The sequence below is a fragment of the Rattus rattus genome, chromosome 3 (genome assembly GCF_011064425.1).
Source record: "Rattus rattus isolate New Zealand chromosome 3, Rrattus_CSIRO_v1, whole genome shotgun sequence".
Lineage (NCBI taxonomy): Eukaryota > Metazoa > Chordata > Mammalia > Rodentia > Muridae > Rattus > Rattus rattus.
In genome coordinates, this window is record NC_046156.1 from 81,032,952 (window position 1) to 81,046,272 (window position 13,321).

At 33.1% G+C, this 13,321-nt stretch overlaps 1 pseudogene; it reads right to left on the reverse strand.

Annotated features, from left to right (window-relative positions):
• Positions 1-12,513: 12,513 nt before the first annotated feature.
• LOC116895839 lies at positions 12,514-13,042 on the reverse strand (annotated as a pseudogene).
• Positions 13,043-13,321: the final 279 nt, after the last annotated feature.

The following is a 13,321-nucleotide window of genomic DNA, read 5'->3' on the forward strand; positions in this document are numbered from 1 at the left end:
CCCAAGACTTCGTGGCACTTACATATTTTTATGTATGAGAGCAAAACTCTAAAATATTAAGGTGCATCTTGACTCAAATTATCACAAATATGTGGTTCAGATTTCTGAATTTCTTCCAGGTTCTAAATACCAGATCCTTGGTAAGTGATTTGTATTTATCAACTGTTGTCTTCTGTCTGGCCTTCTTAATCACATTTTAGACCTTGATTTGGTATATAAACCTTAAAGTCAACCCAAAGAAGTCAGTCTATTTGCACTTCTGTATATTGTCACATTTCCAAGGGACTGTTTAAAAGATAATTTTAATCTATTCTAAATGCATTTGGCTGGCACAACACATTGATTCACACCTTTGAATAAAATTCTAACCCTTAGAAAATATCAAAAATGTAACTGAAGTATATGACGATGGCATATTTTCTCAATTATTTTATATTATTATTATCGCGTATGGAAATGTGTAAAAAGTCATTATTTTTGCTATTATCTGAGTTTTAAACACTCCCATAACTAACTTTATAACAGGAGTATTTTGCAAATATCCTGCAGGAACTGCAGTGAAAATGTCCATTTTATCATCAGATACAACCACCCTTTAATGGGAACCAAGAGGAACAGTCATCAAACTGTTCTGCTGAAAAGAAACACTTATATTACTTGGTCAAGATGCACGTCTTATGATGTAGTCTCACGAGAGCTTTCATCCTAAGCTCAGGAACATGTGATAAGGGAATTGATATTTTGGGTAATGTCAGATCAATAAAGAAGACATGAATAGTCACTGATGTATTAAGTCAACATTTCTCTCTTCTTACATCAGAAAACAAAATATCAGTAACAATGAAATGATAAAAATCACCAGCATATATAAAAATGATGCAAAAGTAATAGAATTCCTCATGGCTATATTCATAAATCAATATGTGCCTAATTGTGGGTATGCCTAAAGCTGTGTATTCTTTGTTTGATTTGCATGTAGTTCTGTTAGGAACAGCTGGAATATCTTGGTATCTTTACAGGAAACATAGGCCATGGTTTGCTTTATGTTATGCACTTAGGAATTGGTTTTGCCCTTTATTCAGATAAGCAGCAGATGAACAAGAGTTTCCTTAAATAATGCAGAAAATACATGGTCAATGCTGATGCTGCAAATGTTTAACCAATGTGTCATCTTGAAGCAAAGATGCTCGTTCTCTCATGAAGCATATTGCATGGAAAACCAACAGGAAAATAATTGCTTTTGCACAAGTGCTCTTGCTGTAGTGCATGTATTATGTTGAAAAATAGCCATCTTCAGAAAGTAATAGTGCTTCCAAAAATAAAACAATGGAACCTGGTGAAACGTTTTTGAGTATCCTGCTCATATAAAGGCAAGCTAAAGTTAGATCCGTTTGATAGTGTGGAGGTAGAAGCTTAGATCTGACACACATAGTTAAAGCAGCCTCAGAAAAAAAGTATAGCAGATGTTCTCCTCTATGTGCCAGGAAGAAGTATTAGAATCACAGTTCAAGAAGAGAATGGCTCCTGAATTATTGAAGCACCCTGAAAGGAGAGCTTCTCTCCAAAATTCTGTTTAATGTTATCGTTACTTGTGAGGTGTACTTTATTCTAATTATGAAGAGTCTTGAAGAGCAGCCTATTTTTTTCCCTATCTAGAAAGCTTTGACAGTATGTGATTTCTTTTCTGAATCTTAGCTAGACTTACAGAAAGTATCATTTGTCATAATAAAGACAGTATATAAAAAAGAAGGAAAATATGCTGATAATAATTTTGCACAGTGTTAAATACACAATGAAACAAAGAACCTGAGCAAAGGTACATTTATCACTGATAGCTTCACTTATTTGAGGGTGACATCAAAAGTTCGTGTATTCAGTTTTATTTTATCTGTTATTGAAAGTTAAATCCAAGCCTACACAGAGTATCATGTGATTTCCCATGAATGTATGCTGACTACATGAAAAAATGTTTTTTTTATGAAAAACATACAGCACTGAGAAGAATCTATGTTTAATCAGGAATTAATGAAAAACACGGGACAGGGAAAGATTTTTTAAAAGTAAGGTAAAACTCAATGAATAGAAATAGCATACCCAAATACACCCATAAATAACCAAAATACACTATATACAAAATACACAATTCTTTAATAAGAATTGGACAGGGAGCTTTTGCTCTCTTGCCGTTTCCCCTCTGTCCCTTCTCTCCCCATCCCCACCATTCCCTTCACGTACCCATGGCCAGCCTCCTTTGCTTCTCCCCTCTTCTTCTCTTCTCTCATTAAACCTTTCCACGTGTAAAAAAAAAAAAGAATTGGACAGGGAGCACAACTGCCAATAAGCATGTAGCTCTCCCATTGCAGAAAAATTATCTCCAAATCAAAGACCTCAATTTAAATCTGTAACTTATAGAAGGAATAAAAAGGCAATAACCCCCAAGATGTAGGTAGAGGGAAAGATCTTCTGAAAAGGATCCAACCTTCTCAGAAACTTGGGTCAATAATTGGCAAAGGGGCCCTCATAAAACTAAAAAGTTAATGTGAAGCAAATTAAGCATTTAAGTGAGGATGAGCTCTACCAACTGGGGGACTCATTATCAGCTACACATCTGTTAGAGCATTATTATCCATAATATGCAAAGGAATCAAAAGCACAAAGCAACAAAAAACCAAATAAATCACTTCTAATTGACATTAGACTGAACTGAAGGCCCACTTAATGGTAGCAGTGATTTGTGACAGTTAAGGTAATCGACCTCAAAGGTAAGTATCAGTGCCACTTTCCCAGATCTAAGGAATTTCCAACTAAATTCTGAATACTTATCTCTGTGCGCGCATGTTGGTGCATCTTTTACTCCACATCAGAAATGATTATCTTTGAAACAGAAAAAGACCATGATTGAAAGTGATTGGTCGAAATTCAGAGTGAAACTGAGCATTAAGAATCCAAACCTGGTTGATTACAATTATAACACAACCCTACATATAAGGTTCTGGAGAGTTATGGGAGAATAAGCTGAGTTTGTAAGAGCCAAAGAAACAAGTAATCTTCAGGGAGACTGTATGTTCTGTATGTGACAGAAAAATGACACCCGCAAAATTTCAGTAATATTGCCTCCTACACAAGTTCTGAATAATGACAGCACTAGTTGAAATGTCAAGCTGGATAGGAAAAATCACATGAACTCCACCCCAGACAAAGACCTACAGGTTATGAATGTATTAATGACTTATAAAAGAGAATTTGTCTTCTCCAGGAATAGAACACTGCAGTGGTTATGAAATATGACGTGGTTAGTCCTAAAAACATATAAATCAGCAACATTAAACAGACAGAATAATTTCCAAACATAAATAATCATAAGCGTTCTCTTTTCAAAAGGGAAAGCTAAATGAAAATTATAGAACACAGGGAACATTTCCATCACCAAAATAAAATTTTATGAATTTAAGTTCCAAAGTAATCATTTGTATTACTTCTCTTCTGTGAACAAATGATACTTTTGGACACTGATCTGCCTTCGTTGACAGACAGGTGACAACTGAACGTTCATATTCAGTCACAGAAATTTTTTTCTGTGGAGGGTGAATGGGTGTAAAGTAGTTCTAGAAAGAGATTTGCACACATTCTGTGATTAATAATAATCAACTGAAAGTAATATATATCTATAGAACTGCACAACTTTTTCTGTTAGGTCAGCAAAGATTTATTTTACCAAATAGTGTGATATTAATTTTTATAAAGCAGCCTCCATCATAATAAATAACTTCTTGAGACACTCCATTTGGAAGTTTCTGTTAGGCTGACAGATTTCTCTACCAATGACAGCTCATTTCTCTAAGATCAACAGCTCATAAAAAAAGAGCATATTCTTTTCCCTGAACCATCATCAGGTGGATAAGTGAAATACCAAGACCAGCAGACAATTCTGCACTCTTCAGCTCACTTTCCCAAAGTTTGAAAGATAATTTGGTATTTCCTGTAAAGTCATAATGAAACTAAGCATATGAATAATAGAAAATATTAACAAAGCAGCTCATTTGGAAAGTGTTTTACTTGTTTTATACTTGTGTAGCATTAAAAGAATGTTTTGCTATGTAAAGTATTGTCAATCTTACATTAAGAATAATTCTAAGTTCTCTTTAATTCTTAAATTTCTCAGAAATTTATGAAACATAATTTCATCATTGATGACTATTAAATTAATTATGAGATGCTATTTTAAGTAATAATTTTTGAAAAACTTAAAATATTACCATCAGAATTCAAGTGTCTTTTTAGTATCATGTTTTCACTGGAAAATGTTTTTTATTGTTGTTTTGTTTTGCTCTTTGTATTTGGTCATTTTGTAGTCTGCCCTTGAATTTTTCAAGATCAGGATCACTTAGCAATCCCTAGGAAGATGCCCAGGCCATCTCTTTTACTTGTTCGTCAATAGGACTTTTAAGCAGCACTTCTCTACTGACTACCCTCAAGAGCAAATAAATTTAAAACCTCTTTCTCTGAGAAACCAAGCCAAGCCTGATCTTTGCCCCCCAAAAACTTGTGTTGTAAACTCTATAGCATGCCTCATTCTTTGATATGAACTAGCTACTCAGGATCTTGAGTGTTTTGAGCTTTTAGTATGGTAACATGAGCTCCATGTCTGTATTCCAAATGCTGCAGGCTTTCAGCATAATGGACTTCATGAATGAGGCCATGGCTTATGAAATGCTGAAGACATACACATTGCACACTAATTTAGTGATGGAACTTTCACTTCGAAAACCATTACTTGGTTTAATTTTGTTTATTAAGAGTGTCATTCATGAGCAATCATCACTTAAGATAAGTGTTGAATTACAGTTACAATGAAAGCTATCATTAACACAATTGATTATTTTATATGATTGAGGACTATGAATAATGACATGAAAATTAACATCGAAGGAACGATAACTAAGGACTACTAACATCAAGCTGTGGGACACATGGTGATAAAGTTCAGATTTTAGTTTTGCAGTTATAACCAAATTTCATTTTATGTTTAATTATGTATGAACCTATGTATGTCAGGTGCATGTGTGCCCACAGAGGTGAGGCTCCATGGACTTCCTCGAGCCATCTGATGTGGGTGCCGGGAATCAACATTGTTCTTCTGGAAGAGCTATCAATTTAACTTCACAACTTTAGGGTCAGCTTTCCTAACCAGTTTGATGTTACTATAAATTAAATGGATGAACTCAAAATAATCTTTCAGAACAGCTAACAAAGTACTTTTATAACTTATTTAAAATATGGATTGAATTTAAATATGCTTTTATTTTATTTTTCTACGACATTTTAAATTTTCCCTCACCCCAACTCTAGTCTACTCTTCCCAGGTCCTTCTCTATCTTCCTTTTACTCCAGACCCCCAGTTCATTTCCCTCCAGAGATAATGGTGAATTTTTTTTCTTAATAAGACAAATTATAAATGTCTGGTAATTACATAGGTTTTATCTTTATATTTATCTATGTTTATAATTTTATGAAATATATTAATACTCATTTATTTATCTTGGAAATTTGAGGTGTGGTCTATCCATGCAGTTCAGGTTGACCTTGTACTACCATTTTCTACCATTTTTCTTAGTCACCTGAGTGCAGAGAGCATATGAATTTTTCATCTGTCATGTACAACCTAATATTAATTTTATAATGCATATGAAAGATGCAAATGCCACAGTTATATATCATCCAGGTAGCCATAGAAAGTAGCCTGGGAAAATAAATTTCTTAGAAGGAAATGATCAAATATAGAATGCATTTTTAAAATGTACGAGCAGTGAAACTTGGATTTATATTATTTCAGCTGTGGTTGTCTGAAACTTGCCTAAGTTCATTAAGTAAAGCCCAAACCACAAGTAACTCTGTGATTATGTATGCACAGAGGGAGGTGAGTTGAAAGAAAGATACTTAGCAGCAAAACTAGCTGTTGCAGAAGAGAATAGTATACTCAGAAAGAACAACTGACTTTTCAGAGGGAAGACATTTGGAGGGTCATTATCAGGGTAGCTGCCCACAAGTCAAAGAGAAAATATTGAAAGAGAAGAATGTCTTTAGCAGAAATGACTTGTACTTTGAATTATAGCCTTCAAAGTTGAGAAAGTAAACCATCTTCAAGAGCCATTTAGTAGTAATTTAGTATAATTTATTAATGCACTCCTACCAAATTATTTCTAGGTTTTGACTAAGAAGTCTTTGTAATTTATAAAGTACTAAAAAGTTTTTATATTTTTGGTTGTGAGCCTAGCCTTTAACGGCTGAGCCATCTCTCCAGCCCCTAAAAAGTTTTTAATGAGTACAAGTGATGACTTAGTAAAGCCATTGACTGAATCAGAGCACGTGATAACATTACATCCCTATGGTCTCTTGAAAAACAAAGTTGTATGTATTTCACATATCAATGGGCTCATGAGTTTATTTATTCTCTGTAATATATTAATTGTTAAATGTTCTCATACATAGGATACATGCTTTCAAAGCTATATTTGATCAGTTAAATGGTCACAATTTCAGAATATCTCAAAACAGTTATTACAAGCTGGCTAAACAAAAGAAACAAAGTGTTCTCTTAGTCTGATCAATAAAAATTAACATTTGCAGTACTCATATAAAATCCTCAAACTACACTTGAAAAAGCTGAATGATAACTATTTATAAAGTTACAATGACATTTAAAACCAAAAAGGATTTGTTAACAACATAAAATTCTGAGTTTATGTTATTGTCTAAGATTAGATCATGAAATTTTGAGGATGACTATATCCTCGATTAATTCTGTCCACTATTAGTGCACTTGTTCTACAATTAGATTTAGGTGTCTAGTCGATAATTCTATTTATATTTGTGAATAGCTGACACTGACAGAAATAAGGCACTGATTCCCCAAAACTGGCAGCTGAGAGGTTACATGACCCAGGAATTTGGTGAATTTGGTGAACTAGTCTGTAATCTGATTATGCAAAATTATACTTGGTTCAGACTTATAAGCTGCCCTGCTCTAAAATCTTACTTCTCTAGAATTTCCAATGGAAATTCCAAGCCTAGATCTAAAAGCTAATAAAAATATATGTTATATATTTCCTTTTAAAATTTGTAAATATCAAGCATGAAGAACAAAACAAGGTGGACGTGCAATCAAATTGATTAATTCACAAAACTCATATAAATTTACCAATTAACATAGCTTTCCAACTAAGAGACTGGTTAATTCACATATATTCATAAGTTCAGTGACAGATATATGAAATCAAAATATATAATACAAGGAAACAAAATTCTCTGCATTATAATTTACATCCATATTTAATGTAAATATTCACAGAACAAAATGTATAATTGGTGGAACACTTCTTGAAAGCTTTTCCTTAAGTAGTAGGAAGGATTGAAGTAAAGGAAGCTATTCTTCTATGTTAATATCTTCAGTGAAGTTATTAATGGTGAACATATTTATTATAAGAGGGTTTTGACTGGAAGACACCTTTCTGTGTTTACTCATAATAGTTCAATATTAAGTAAATAAGGGTTACTCAAGGTAATTTTTTATTTTTTATTTTTATTTTTGTTTTTTGCTTCCTGGAAATGTTGGTTGCTACAGAAGAGACTGAATAGGTAACACAGAGAAGAGAGAAGTACTGTAACAGCCTGGTGGTGGGAGCAATGATTGTAGAACAGGCCGGAATGCAGAGCAGTAGAATGGCCAAAGACCTGGTGGTTTTTACATCCATAGAGGAGTCAACATCACAAGGTTAGGACCTGTGTACGACAGGAAACATCGTCAGGGTGTACAATAACACCAGGAGCCTTCTATTTATTGAATATGTATTTTTTCTTATTAATTCAAGAGTCTGTTATAGGTTCATTCTACAGCATGGTTAGCTATTTTTTATTTGTTAATTTTATTATAAAATAGCTTGCAAATAAATAAAAATATCACAGATCTAAATTAACCAGAGCCAAATTCTGTAGAACTCAATGAATTTTTTTATAGTTAGAATAGGCTGTGCTGCATCCAATTAAAATTTATTCTTTCAGTATGAAATATGTTGTATGGATTTATCCACTACCAACCAAAACAAACATAACCAATAAAAATAACAACAGCCACAACAACAGCAAACCCCTCCATGACAGACTTTGAAGTAAGAAAAAAATTGGCTAGTGCAAATTCTCAATGAATTTAAAATGACTACTTAAGCTTAAACTCTTTATCAGTAAAGGACTGAAATTTGAAGTCACTAACAGATATGAAAGTGGGAAATATGTACATATATTGAAAGCAAACTATATGTTGGAGATATTCAGGGAAGAAATAAAGGAAACCAGAAAATGTTCACACAAGACTGATAACAAGAGTAGAACATTACCCTATCTTACTGTATACTGCAAAGTCCTTCCTCATAGTTAAAGTTACAGGTACCAATAACCATCTACATGAAAACAGCACCTTAATTCAAGAATGTAGAGTATCCCTTCCAGAATCAGAAAAAGAAGAGCAAGTTAAAGCCAAACCTGAATTGAAGCAAGAAATAGAGACTGGAGTACAGATAAAGGAAGGACCATTAATGTAGTGATAAACAGTTATGTATATAGTGTCTTATGAACCTTTATATTGTTCTGAGTTTAATAACTATGTTCCCATTTTTATTTCTGCCTTTACTTGTTTTGTGGTTTCTCTTTTTTTATGGTAAATGGCAGGTTTATTATCTGAATATTTTGATTTCACTGCTCTATTTTTAAATAACCGTTTTTGCTTTCTTCGATTCTGTTATTTTCATGGTTGGGTATTTAATTGCAGTTCATTCCCTTCATCAGCATTCTCTTCTGACTATTTACAGTATTGTTTTGAATTCCAAACAGTACATCACATTAATTTAAATATCAATATGTTTTCCATGTTTTTATTTTATGACTCTCTGGGCAAAACCAACCTTTTTTTTTCTTTATTTTGATCATGGAGTAAGACACTTTAAGAGACTTTCTTTTGTCACACACACACACACACACACACACACACACACACACACACACCAAAACAAAACAAAGCAAAAAAAATGTTAATTTCTCTCCAGAGAGATTGTGGAACACATGAAACACAATGAAAACATGAAGGGCAGCTTCTTTCTCGGTTCTAGACATTTTATGGGTTTTCTTTCAATGTGGTTCACTGAGAAGGGTTTGGTGTTGATTTTTCACCTGAGCATATAATACTTCACGGAACCATAGAACCATCAAATCAACAGTGATGCCAAGCTCTCATATAGTGTGTGTGTGTGTGTGTGTGTGTGTGTGTGTGTGTGTATGTCCAATCTTTTTCAAATGTCCATCTTTGGCCACCATCAATCCTAGCAACTATGCTTTCTCTCTGCATCTGGTGCTGCTACGTACTTTATAGTTTTTTCTAAGCCCATGAGAGTTGGTTCTCAGCTATGACTCATTATATGTTAATTCAATTTCTGAATTCAGTATTCTGGTACAGTGGTACATTTTACAGTTCTAGTATTTAAAAGACTGGGGTGGATACAGAGTTTCTTTGCAGCTAGCTTAGTAAGTATTCAGTGATTGTATTTCATTGTTTCTAAAATACTCTGTTCTGATTTAGTTATAAAAATTTGGATAGTCATGAATTGAGTATCATTTCCTTCAAATGTATACAGGGAGTGCTCTTAGTACTTACCAAACCTTGTTTCCAAAGCAAAGACTCTTGGTAGTGAAGCCATGTAACACGTTTCTCAGCAGACAGAAGAAGAAGGAGCATGAGTTCAAGGCCCACTAGGCCTACGAAGTACAGTTAAGGTTTTCTTCAAGAATAATAAGAAAAATCTAGGTTAAAGATTTTGAAAAGTAGCAAAAGGCAAGGAATACTTTAATTAATGATTACCCCAGTGCTTTTTTCAATGAATTTATTAGATAATACTTCAAAATGAATAAGTAAGTAAAAAAATGTTATGATATTATGACTCTATTCAGATTTCTGTTAGGATTTCTTTTTCTTGACTGTTTTGAAGATTTTTTATTCTCAAAATTAAAACTATCATATATAATTTAAAGTGGACATTTCAATCTAAAATTGCTAAAAAAAATTGAAGCATACAAATTCTTAATACAGTTTTCAAATTGCCAGTAGAATTAAATTTGTATTTTATTGAACAAAAATAAATTTGAAATGCATGACAAATTTCAATAAAAGTTGGAGAGTAGCAAAAGAATAAATATTTTGAGAGCAATGACTAAAACAGCAAAGGCTATAAAAAGACAGTTTGGTTAGAGTTGATCTCACTATCTTCTCTAAGAAAATTTAAATGTTTGACTTTGCTGAATTTTTAAAACATTTTTAGCATAAATATATTTACTGTACCAGTTGATATATAACACATACAGGCTACGTCCATAAAACAGATGAGCATATGATGATAATTTCTAGTGATAAACCAAAATTCTTAAAATGATTGGCAAAGTTATATAATATCGAAATTTTGTGTTGCCAAAAACTTTAAATGATAGCATCCTTACACAAAGACTTGCATCCTAATTCTCTCATTATGTACATATAAAATATACCAACTCAAGGCTCTAGGAATAATTATTAGTAGATGAAAATTCATAAGATAAAATTTTTCTGTATGGCACAAGACTCCCTCTTGGAAAAAACAGCAAACTACAGAAATGGGAAAGGATTTTTACCAACTAAACCTCTGATGGGAGTTACTACAATCAGACTTAGTTAAACGAATATTCATAGTTGTGTATTCACAGGTATTCATGCAGAATTGATTGGTCTTTAGGAATTTAAGAATGTTAAATGTCCTCTACACTAATTACCATAGTGACTGCATAAGGTTACACCACTATCACTCTAGAATATACCTTCCCCCTTTCACTGAATGCACATCAGCCTCTCCTTCCATTTTTATTTAATCTTAGTTATTCTAAACAGGGCAAGACAAAATCTCACAATTGTTTTCATTAGCATTTTACCTAAGAGGTGAAGTCACATATATGAACTCACAGGGGTTGCTACAGCATGCACAAGACCCGTGGAAAGTTCAAGTTAGGAATAAGCACACAACTGCACCCTGAGCTAAGAAGCTATTGGAAATTGATAGCTACTGAGAGGACGGTTAGTTTTCTTTTAGGACCAGCTTCTCTAGTATGTCAACCTTGATCTAGCAGATTATCACACACTGAAAAGTATATGAAAAGTTCAAATTGAACTTGAGGGATAAAATAAAAAGGAACACACATGTTGTATGAGTAAAGAATGATGTGATGGCTTGGGGAAACGGAGTTAATGTGACCAAAATGCACTCTATGGAATTCTCAAAGGAGTAATAAAAATAAAAAATGAAAATAATGTTTAAATTTCATCAGGATCCCAAAGTTTGAGATATCAATTAATATTTTCCACTATGAGAAAACTGAAAAGTCATGTATGCAATTGGATAGTATTTCTGTCCATCTGTAGCTGGAAATTATTTCATCTCAATTGCTTGTGTAGGAAGCAAAATTTGAGAGAAAAAGAGAAAATTATGAGAGTGAGCATCATGAAATTCCTTATTCCATATTTCATAGTTCTTGAAATTATGTACAATAATGAGTAATGTTATCTAAGCATATCATTTAACCTTTGTATTGAAAGCTCAATTGTAGAATTCTTGCTTTGCATGTGAGAGTCGTGTTTCCTCTCTCTAGTGCTGAAAGTAAGTTCTTTGGTTTTTTCAACATCTACTGTGGTTTAGGAAAATCAGTTCAAACTAAAAATATAATTAGAGCTCTAATTGCAGATCACACTAATAAAACATCATAGCTGACTGATATAGAAAGTAATTGGAGAGAATATTAAAATGATCAACTTTCAACAAAGATATAAAGCGACACCTGGAAGTTATTAAAAAATAATTATGACCTGAGAAGAGTTGTGATTGCAACAGATTATTATTAGAAAGGAGTGGGGTGGGGCAGAATTGCTCAGGGGCCAAGGACTTTCTTGTTATGTGCAAGATTGTGGGTTGGATTAATAGTAGCATATCATAAAGAAAAAACAAAAGAAAGTTACTTCACAAGAATAAAATAAATACGTAATAGGAAATGAACCCAAAGCAAAGAGACTAGAATATTTACAACCAAAATACATTAATTGATAAAAATTTTATATAATATAAAATAAAGTTTATGAAAATTTACCCTATTAACACATCAGTTAATACTCAATAGCTGAAAAGTTTTGAAAAACAGTGGAATACATATTTGAGCCATAATTTATATTTTGGTTTTTTTAATCTTAGCTAATAGTTCTTAATATCCTTACCATATTGCCTTATTGACTTTACAGCAAGTTTTGCAGGAAATGACAGACCTTTCAAAAGTAAAATAAGATTGATATTATTTTACATACAATAATTTTTATATCACAATATTACAGGAAAACAGTCGTATTAGAATTAATTGGCTAACAAGAAATTATTTTCTTCACTTTGCAGTGTGGGACCTTTATTTCTTTTTTTTTTTCTTTTTTTTTTTATATATATAGTAGTAGCTCATGAATTTGTGTGGAATTGGCTCCAGCAGCTTAGGCTTTTTCTCTTAGTCCTCACAAAGCGTGGTTCTCTAGGTGGCGCAGGCTGGCGCTTCGGCTAAATCCAGGTGTCCTTCTCTTTGGTTTCCCTTGTCTTGTGATCATTTTCCTTCACCTGCCTCAGGAAACTGTCTCTGCTCTTTAGGTGTTTGATGTGGTCAGTCTGCACATTGAACCTCTTGGCCAGAATCTTGCTTTTAACTTGCTTGTTTACAATGATGTATCCTGCATGCTGGGTGACATTGTATACTCTTCCGATTATGCTGCGGTACACTTATGGGGCATTCCTCTTTGAACAGTGCCCATTTTCTTGATGTCTACATTGTCACCCTTCTTGTAGACTTGCATGTATGTGGCCAAAGGCAAAACTCCATATTTCCTAAAAGGCCTGGAGAAACTATACCGACTCCCTCTCTTTGCTTTTGTGTTGGTGATTTTGGCGAGTTACTGGAATATGGTTGCCGCCTGGAGATCATTTTTCATTTAACATTTTGAATCACTATCCTCTGACATGAGTTGAAATTCCATGCTATTTTTACTGCATACTTCCTTCCCTGTGATATTTAGCTAAATTTTAAATTAATTACAAAAAGGAAATCGTTTTTTGTTGAATTTATTACACATTAAACTCATAACAACATAGAGACCAGAAGTATTTTAAGGGAAAGCAGTCATTATCATGTTCATACATATCAAATACTGGGAAGTAGATGCAGGAAAATC